The sequence below is a fragment of the Eublepharis macularius genome, chromosome 1 (assembly GCF_028583425.1).
Source record: "Eublepharis macularius isolate TG4126 chromosome 1, MPM_Emac_v1.0, whole genome shotgun sequence".
Classification (NCBI taxonomy): domain Eukaryota; kingdom Metazoa; phylum Chordata; class Lepidosauria; order Squamata; family Eublepharidae; genus Eublepharis; species Eublepharis macularius.
This window is the reverse complement of record NC_072790.1, coordinates 120,260,992-120,271,238: the sequence shown is the minus strand read 5'-3', so window position 1 is coordinate 120,271,238 and position 10,247 is coordinate 120,260,992.

The window sequence follows — 10,247 nt, the reverse complement described above, 5'->3', positions numbered from 1 at the left end:
TGAGGCATGCTTTAGAGAAAAAGGAATGAATGAGAGGAATGTTTCTGTGATTCTGCTTCAACCAAACAAATGCTCTCACATCAGAGAAGCCAATGTTTTCTCTGGATTCTAAGACTCATGTGGAGATTCATACTGAGTATCCAGTATGTGAGTAGTGTATTTGTTAGAACATTGCTCTAAGACTGGGAAGACCAGATTTCAAATCTCCACTTAGCCATGCAGGTCACTATGCAACCTTGGGCCGGTCACACACCCTCAGCTTAAGCTACCTCATAAGATAGTTATAAGAAAAGAAGGAGGAAGTTTTCCCTTTAACACACAAATGAGATAACAATATATGTAATTCTCAACCCAGCCAAATCTGAGTATAGGTAAATCAGAAGACTGGAGCTATGAATGGACAAAGCAGATATTTCTACAAATTAAAAAATGCCCCAGGTTTCAGAAAAATCTAAAATCCAAAAAAAAGGAGTGGGGGGGGGGCGGGGGGTTGAAAACACTCAAATGATAAAAGGAGTAACTTTAGCTTTAAGAAATAAATGCTCTCTGTGGTTATGGCTAGGTGACCACAAGCATATTGCCAGCCTTCAAGTCTTGGTTTCTGTCAGTAAAAGGTGGAGGAAAGAGACAAGGCCCTTTCTGGGGGTGTTTTGGCCTTTGAAGGACTCATTAGGGCCAGGCCTGGCAGCAACCACCAGACAACTTGCAAACACACAATTTTCATGACTCACCAAGATATGGCTGCTTACTACTGTTCAATAGCAGCCACCCCACAAAAGCCAGTGTGGTATAGTGATTAGAGTCTCAGACTAGGATCTCACATTCCTATTATGCTGCAGAAACTCACTGAGTGACCTTGTGCCACTTACACATTTTCAACCTAATCTACCTCATAGAGTGGATTGGCCATTAGAAGTACTAGGATGCCTCCCAGTGGGCCAATGGCCTTCCTCATGAGTCAGGCCAGCCTGGGACAAAAGGGCTGAGCCTAGCCCGCCAAGCCCTGCATGAGATGAGGCAGCATGCCAGCCAGCGCCTTGCAAGGCCAGCATGAGGAAAAGGAGGAGCCAGTGCTTGGGTCAGCCCGTGCAAGGTAAAGGAGGAGGCAGCAGTCCCTGATTCAGTCCTCACAAGGCAAGGGAGGTGGTAGCAGTCCTCAGCCAGGTTTAGACCCGTGGCCCACCTCCTCTTGGGTTAAGTTAAAGACAGCTGGACCAGTCAGACAGCTGGCTGGCACGCCCATAGAGGCCAGGTAGGCGGTGGCCTCAGGCGCGGGGTGCCGGAGGGAGCGCCGGAGGAGGCGCAGGGGGTGGGAGCGCGCGCCACAAAGCAGCAGCCTCCTATCCCTCCCACGCCGCCAGCACAAGCCCCTGGCCGGGCGCAGCTGCCGCAGGCAGGCATCTGCAGCGGCGCAGGCAACCGAGCGGGAGAGCTCGGAGGCCGCCCACCACAGCGATTGGGCCAGCGGCGTGTGCGAGATCCTGTGATGACATCACGTGGCATCATCACGCAGGCTGCGCGCGGGGGGGGGCGTGCCCGGCCAGCCGGCTGCAAGCGCTGCAAACCCTTGCGCCGCCCCTGCAGACAGCCCTTCCTTTCTTTATTAATAGAGTGCTCCTCCTAAGCTTCAGCACAGCAGCATGGCCTGAATTATTATTTACCACACTATCTTACAAATTGCACACAGAGAGCCTCTCCTTTGAATTAAAGAACCAACAGTGGTCTATTTATTTGGAGAAGTACATTAACTTAAGTGTAGTGGAGAGAAAAAGTGACTAATCTAGCTAACTAGGATGGCTTCAGACTGATAACAGGCCATCTGCTTTATTTGTCCCAGGAGAAGATACCATGCTATTTTTCCTGGTGCATGCAGGGAAAGGGGGGGAAGAAGAAGAAAAAAGAGGAGGGAAGTTCCCTTGGACTACATTCTACCAATCAGAGAAAGTGAGTGATAGTAGACTAGCCAGGAAGGAGACTGATACTAGCCTATCTATCTGTCTAACTCTGTGGTTCTTGCCTTCCTTTTCTTTTGTTTGTAGTCTTGAAAATCTGAGCCAGAGACATCGCCAGTCCCTTTTTGTAATACCCCCACCCCCTGGAAATTGAGTTTTCTACACCCCTGCTCCAGTTCATTGTGAAATTCAAAGGTGTGATCTTGTCTCTGTGACCCAAAGGGCTTTCTGCCTCTTGAAGATAATAGATAGCAAAAGAAAACTAACTGGATTATGTACAGCGGTGCTTTGGTTTTAAAGGGACAGTCATCAGTGAAATTAACATGTATTTCACTAGGATAAGATAGAAGTTACTTTGAAGTAAACAGTAGTGCAGTGGACTAGGCTGCAAGGCAGCATGGGCCAGTATCTGGCAGGACTCCTCTGTACTAGCTGTGAGGCTCTGGTGAAATCTGAAGCAAAAAAGGCATAGTTAGTGAATACAGGTAATGTACCTTAACAAAAGTAGGGGAAGATCTCTTAGAAATAATTAAAGCACTTTAAAATAATGTGTAAATTCAACTTTCATGGAACACATGTCTGACGGATATGACTCGTTCTACCTCTGCCTCTCCCAGGGAACAGCTAATGAGAGCTGGTGGAATGCTGGGGCTAGGAACAGTTGGAAGATCCATTAAGGCAGTTAGAGAGAGAAGGTTTTGGAGTTGCTAAATGGTAGCAGCAGATATTAGTTGGCTGTTGACATCTGTTTATTTTATATTATAACCTTCCACTCTTATAAGGGTGTGGGGTTACATATGTACCTCTTGACACCAATATTTCTGTGTGTATTAAATCATTCACTCCTGTGTTAAAAATCTTGTAAATAAAAGTGATTATTTTTTCTGTTTTAACCCTGGCTGGCTGAAAGTTGTTGGCTGAGGGGAAAAAAACCACACAAAAACATCAAGCATTCTGGTCATGACAGATGGGCCTAATTTAACTACAGGGTGGCAGCACACAGATGGAGTAAACACTGAGCTCCCTTTTCCCAGTGGCTCTGGACAGTAGCTGGGTAAGGGGAAATAAATATAGGGAATGGGGCTGCCTGCCTGGTAGAGCCTCTGGGAAGAGTAGTAGTAGTAGTACTGGGTGTTGGATCAGGTGGATTTGGATCAGTTGGTGTGTTGTAACTGCCCTTAACTTCCTGTGAAGCCCCAAACCTGTATAAGGAAGTTTATGGTAGGTAGCAGTGAGTAAGGTGGTCACAATCTGTCCTCAAGGATCCTTGAACTACTGCTAGGTCTACATTAGAAGTATTTGGCCCTCAGTTTGGCAGTGTTGGAAATACCTCAATTTAGGAAACTTGCTAAGGGGATTTTGGTTTATACATCTATCAGTCTGCTATGAAACAGTTAGGGTTACCTTCTATAGGAGAGTAATAAAGCACCATGTTGAAGAGGCCTCTCACACTCCAATCCCCTTGTAAATGAGTACAGGGCCTTGAGCTGGGTTGTCAGTGAAATGCAAAATGCTGTCCAGAATGTGTACATGTACATTCCTTCTGAGAGTGCAGTGTTCAAGGGAGCTATCTCATGATATGCAAATGAGGTTCTTCTGGCATTTGAACATACAAGAGAATTATGCCCTGAACAGAATTGTGATCCAAATTTCATTCCAGTATCTGTTTTCAATAGCATTGAAACATAGTCACAAACAATCTTTAAAAAGAGGTAATCAAATAGTAAGTAGTTAAACCAACAACATCATTTTGGTCATATCTGAGCCTAACTCAAATTCTGCAATCACTCCATTAGTTGCCTGTCAATTACTGAGCTCAGTTAAAGATAATGACTATCACATACAGAACCCTTCATGGCCTTGGTCCATCATATCTGCAGGACCACCATTGTCCCTATGTTCCACCACATCACGTTCACTCATCTGAGCAGGGCCTTCTGCACGTGCTACCTTGCAAATGTGCAAAATCAACAGCTGCCCTTACATGTGCATTATCTGTTATGGATCTCACATTATGCAATTATTATTATTATTTATTTGATTTGTAGCCCGCTCTGCCTGAGCAGGCTCAGAGCAGGTTACAATAAGAAGTAAAAATACAGAAATACAGTAAAATCACAGATTTCAAACACAAACAGTTCAAGAAATCCACCTGCTCACCATATATAAAAAGGGGTGGGGGACTGGATCAATATCTTATGGCTGCTCATGCGTGGTGGGGAGGCAGATGGTCATATAGCTCCCCCCGCCATGGAGACCAGCAGGGAGGCTCATTGATGGATTTAATGTTGTCCTCAACCATATGCCTGGCAGAACATCTCTGTCTTGCAGGCCCGCTGAAAAGATGGAAGATCTTTGCAGGGCGAAGTGTCTTCCAACAGGGAGTTCCACCAGGTCGGGTCCAGAACCAAAAAAGCCCTGACCCTGGTCGAGGCCAGTCGAGCCTCCCTGGAGCCAAGGACCACCAGCAGGTGTTTACCTGCCGATCTCAGCAGCCTCCGGGGCATATACAATGACCTGCCCAGTGGGGTTAGGAAAGTTCCCTCTTGCCTGCCTTTCTGCAAAAGAATTATTTAGGAAGGATTTTTTTTACATAGGTATAGGGCTATACTGTAATGAAATGGTTCAGAAGGATGTTTTGGTAAAAGTGATAGGGGTCAGTTGCGGTAACTATGCTCTTAATATGTAATTTTTGCATTGTTTAATATGTCGTGTGTACATTGTTTCAGATTTAAATGCTTGTGCTCGGTTTCAGGTTTTCAGCTCTGTTTCAGATTTCTGCTTGTTTTCAGATTTCTATTGTAATTGGATGTCCCAACCTGTTGATTTTATTTGACTTATACTATGTAATTTTCCTTCAGTCTCAGTGAGAAAGATAAACCATAAATAATGTAAATAAAAAAATAAATAAAATATGTAATGAACAGCTGAGTCACATAGCAATTTAGTCACTTTTACAAGCCCTTGCAAACAGCTATCAAGAGATACAAAACTTCTCCATAACTCTTATTTTGCCCTCACAGTTCCACTTCAACATGGTGCAAGATTCTCCTAATTGTTCCTAATCCCACCATATTCCAATTACTGTTGAAAATAAATATATTAGAAATATTTTGTCATAGAATGTCTATCTTGTATGGGTCTGCTCAGATCAAACTAAGGGCCATTGTATAGAAGCTGAAGTTCTGACAGCCCCTGCTAACTTGCAGCTACATGATAGTTTAATTGGATGCATGCTAAGTTAACACCCTGTAATCAGCCTTGATTGGCTTTTAGCATGCAACCTCGAACACAAGTTTTTGAACATTTTCCATGGTATTCAAAAGCTGATCCAGGGAGAATTCAATATGTCCAGTTGGAAATCATGTGGCTGCCACAGGGCAGCTGGTAGTCAGCAAAGGCTGAAAACTTCACATGAGAACAGACCAGGAGGAAACGTTTCTGTGGTCTGTCTCTACAGTGAATCTTGTGCTGGGAAGTGTCAGCAGAGGGAGGGCGCTGTAAAGTATCTTCAGATCTACAAACGGAAGGGAAGGTGCTCTTGTTTCTTTAAGGTTCTGAAAAGTTTCTTTTTCTGTTAAACTACCTGGGGAGGCAGCAATACAGAAAATGAAACTGAATAATTTGGCAAGTTTAACCATGACAAACACTTCTCTCATGATTCCCATGTTTTCACACCCATAAGGGAGAAACAGAGATTTTTTAAAAAAAAAAAACATTAATTTATTGTCTGCCTTTCTCACTAAGATCCAAGGCAGATTACACAGTGCAAGTGAAATACAATACAGTCAACAAGTAGGACATTCATTGATCAAGTACAATACTGAACAAGAACATTCAGAGAAACAGATACAATAGGGTACAATAGCAGAGAATTTGAAAATAAGCATAAAGCCAAGCATAGAGATAAAATCTTTCTGAACTACTCAGAACTAATTTACATGGCATGTTAAGCAACATGGAAACTCTCTAGTGGCACATATCTATCTGCATCAGCATACAGTATTTAATAGCATAACATAGTTCCTGTCCCTATCAAATTATCCCTCTGAGCTATTTTTTATGACACAGTCCTATATTCGGGTAGAAAGCCCTCCTGAATAATTCAGATTTGCAGAGTTTGCAAAAGGACAGGAGAGTCGGAGTTTTCCTGACCTCCTCTGGCAGGCCATTCCATAAGGTGGGGGCCACCACAGAGAAAGCACGTGTGCGTGTAGCTGTTGATTTTGCCCAAATGCAGGGTGGTATCTGCAGAAAGCCCTGTTCAGATGAGCGAAGGTGCCACAGTGGAACATGAAGGAGAGACAGTCACACAGATAGGAGGGCCCAAGGCCATGGTGGGCTTTGAATGTGATAATCATGACCTTGAATTGAGCCCAGTAATTGATGGAAAGCCAATGGAGTGACTGCAAAATGGGAATGATATGCATGTTCCATTTAGTTCCTGAGAGTAAACGAGTTGCAGCATTCTGTACCAACTGAAATCTCCAAGTCAGCTTTGAGAGAAGACCTCAAAGACCTCTCTCTCTCTATATATATAGAGAGTACATTATAGTAGTCTAGTCTCGACATCACTGTGGCATGAATCCAGGTGGCCAGAGTGCCATGTCAAGCTACGGGGGACTTTTTTGTAGCTGCATTTATTTGCTTCTTTAGCAACAGTGCTGGGTCTAGTATAACCCCCAGGCTCTTAACTGAGTCAGCCAGGATTAACTGACTCAGATCTCTGCTTTTCCTCACAGCATCTCTTCCATCTTGTCTGGATTCAATTTCAATTTGTTTGCTTTCAGTCAATTGATGACAGCTATCAAGCAATGACTTAGTAATTCTACTGCATTACCAGGGGATTTGGATAGTAAGATATAGAGCTATCATCTGCATACTGATGGCATCCAATTCCATAGCTATGGATGAGATCTAAAGGCTTTATGTATAGGCTGAATAGCATGGGGGGAAATATTGCACCTTGTGGAACTCCACAAGATAATTCCCACACTGAGGATAGCTGGTTTCCAATAGCAACTCTTTTGAGTCCGTTCTATGAGGAACAATTTAAACCAGTCCAAGGCACATCCCCTAATACCTACTTCTGCTTCCAAATGCCTCAGCAGGATGGCATGGTCTACTATATCAAAAGCTGCAGATAGATCCAGGAGGAACAACAATGAAGTATGGCCTTTGTCTACATTCAAGTGGGGGTCATCAACTAGAGTTAACAGGGCCGTCTCTGTCCCATAGCCTGGCCTAAAATCAAACTGGAAAAGGTCCAAGGCATGAGAGTTGTCCAAGAAGGCCTGGAGTTGGTCAGCTACTGCCCTAATAATAGCAATAATAATAATAATTTTTTTGTATTTCTAATCCTCTCTTCCTGCAAGCGGACTCAGAGCAGGGTACAACATATGTAATATAACACAACATATTAATTTAAAACCAGATAAAACATCAGTAAAATAAAGACTACAGTTTCTGAAAGGCAGCAGCACACATACTGCATGACCCAACAATAACAACAATCCATGGGACCGGGCAGCAGAACAGGTGTCCCTGTGTTCTACTTCAGGCAGGTGCCAGCATCTGTAGGGAAATGCTAGCCAATAACAAAAGCCAGCTGTCAAGATAACCAGAGTCCATAATCCACAAGAGTTGTCAAAGGCAGGCCAATGTCAGTCATCAGGAAAATAGTCCAATAAGAGTAGGCAACAAGACTGTAACTCGGGAAATGCATTGAAGCCAAGCTGAAGGGCCCCTCCCTCACACTCTTATGCTCTACGGGTTTTATGTCAGCTTACAACAGCTGCTTCAAGTCCGATGAAGCCCCTCCTTCCTCTGGAACGGCCAGCCAGTTCTGGGCTGTGAGGCATGCTGATCAGCGCCAGGCCTGTGTCTCCTCAGTACCTGTGCAGATGTTGATTTCATGGGTCTGGTCTGGGGATCCTGGAGGGGATAAGGCAGGTGGATGAACATGGACTGTCAGCTCTGGGTGGGGATAGGGAGCCTCCTGGGCTTCTGGCTGAGATTCCTCTTCTGACTGTCCAGCTGCAGCTGGCAGATGGCTGGCAGGCATGGAATCCAGCTGCTCTTCCTCAGAGGATTCAGAGCTGTCTGCAATCCCTGGCTGCTCCACGACACCCTGGTCCTAATTGAAGCAAGACCTGGAATTCCACTGGGAGCCAGTACAGCTGGTGTAAGACTGGTGTTATATGTGAATGGAACGGAGTCCCGGTCAGAACATGCGCTGACACATTCTGGACCAGCTGCAGCTTCCAGAGCAGGCCCAATGGCAGCCCAGTGTAGACTGAGTTGCAGTAGTCCAACCTGGACGTGACCAGTCCATGGATCACCACAGCTATGGCAAATTTGAGACTGGGTTATAACTGACTACATCGTTTTGTATAAGACTGTTTTTTTTTTAAGTAGTGGGCAGCTGACCACCTATTTGAGAGGCTGAGAGAAGATGCTCTGAGTTAGTGACTGGTTTATGATAAGTATCAAGGGCTCCTTTATGTGTTCTTTACAAGATTTCAGTGGCCATGATGGGCAAGGATCTAGAGTACAAGTAGTAACCTTCACAGATGCTAGAATTCTGTCGATATACATCTCTGTAACTGAGTCAAAATGATTCAGAAATGGTCCAGACAGTGTGTTAAGCATTACTTCCGCCTTATCTATATTACAGGTGGAGTCTAAATCAGAGCGTATTCAAGCTATTCTTTCAGCAAAAAAATTTGCAAAGGTGCCACAGCTAATTATCTGTTCTTGAACCAGCAAAGGTTCCGATTTAGGGATCAAAAGATGTCAAGATACCTTGGGATGGACATGAACTAGTTGATGCAATGGTTGCAGAAAAATAACTTTTCTTTGCTGCTATGACTGCAGCTTCATAAATCTTCTAATGGACTCTGTTGCATGCTCTATCAGCTTCAGCACGAGTTTTCTGCCAGCGTCTCTCTAGATGACTTCCAGTCCTCTTTAGATCACCCAACTCTGTGATGAGCACTGGGCTACAAGGGAAAGGGGGGTTAGCAAGAAGCAATCTTGTCTATAGCTTCAAGGGGATTTAGATTCTGTGCTTCCACTAAAGCCTCAGTTTGGATTCCCATGTTCTGTTGCAGGCAGACTATTTTAGCTGGGCCCCCATTTTGTGAGATACCAGGCCAATACTGACCCTTGACTTCATAAGGTAATGGTCAGTCCATGGTTCAGGGCAGATCTCTAATTCTGAAAGAAGACATTCCCTCAAAGTCTCAGAACAAAAGATTAAGTCCAAGATGTGGCCCTTTTCATGCATAGGGCCTGTCACTGTTTGGGAGAGCCCTAGGACTGCCAAAGAAGCTATGAAGTCCTGGGCAGACCCTGACATGGAGCATTCAGCATGGATATTGAAATCACCCAGAACTATCAATCTGTGTGTCTCCAGCATTATGTCTGAGAGCACCTCTGCCAGCTCAGACAGGGTGCTTGCAGGGAAGCTAGGTGGCCGGTAGACCAGCAGGATACCCAATCTGTCTTTAGTTCCCAATGTAAGGAGCATACAGTCAATGCCCACTACAGTTTGTATGGGGAGTCTGCGGAAGTTGAAACTCTCATGGAGTACAATAGCAAAACCACCTCCCCTGCCAACTGTGTATGGTTAGTGGAAGACTGCATAATCAGGTGGAGTTAGCTGGGACAGGGACACCACGTAATTTTCTTCCAACCATTTCTCAGTTATGCAAGCAAGATCAATTCTCTCCTTCTGCAAAAAAAAAAAAAACATTCAGGCAGGCAGATTTGTGCCTCACTGATCTGGTGTTGCACAGCATTAAAGAGAAGGTGGGGGGAGAAGAGGCCCTTTCATCATCAACCCTAGGGATGCTACAGAGGTTTGGCAGGCAGCGAACAGCCTTGCCTGATCTTAGCCATCTTTGATTAAACCCACCGTCATATCTACCAACTTCCATCTGTACTGGGACAGTTGAACATCATTTTAAAACCACAGAAATGAGTTGAAAACCTCTAGAAGCTGAAGAAAGCTATGAATTGTGTGCAGCTCTGAATCACTTTTTTTGATATAGAAATTTTATTGTAAAAGAAAAGATAACAGTAGAAATTGCATTAAAACTTATACAAGCACTACATATTAAATTAAACTAATAAAAAGATACAATCAGAATATATATCAGCACAACTTAATTATGTAATAGCGCTCCTTCCCTCCTTCTCCTTGGTTACTTATACCCAAACTTTAATATCAATTATTTTAGTTAATCATTTCCCTGTGTTTTATCTTCTTATCTTGTGTCGAGTTACTTTAAT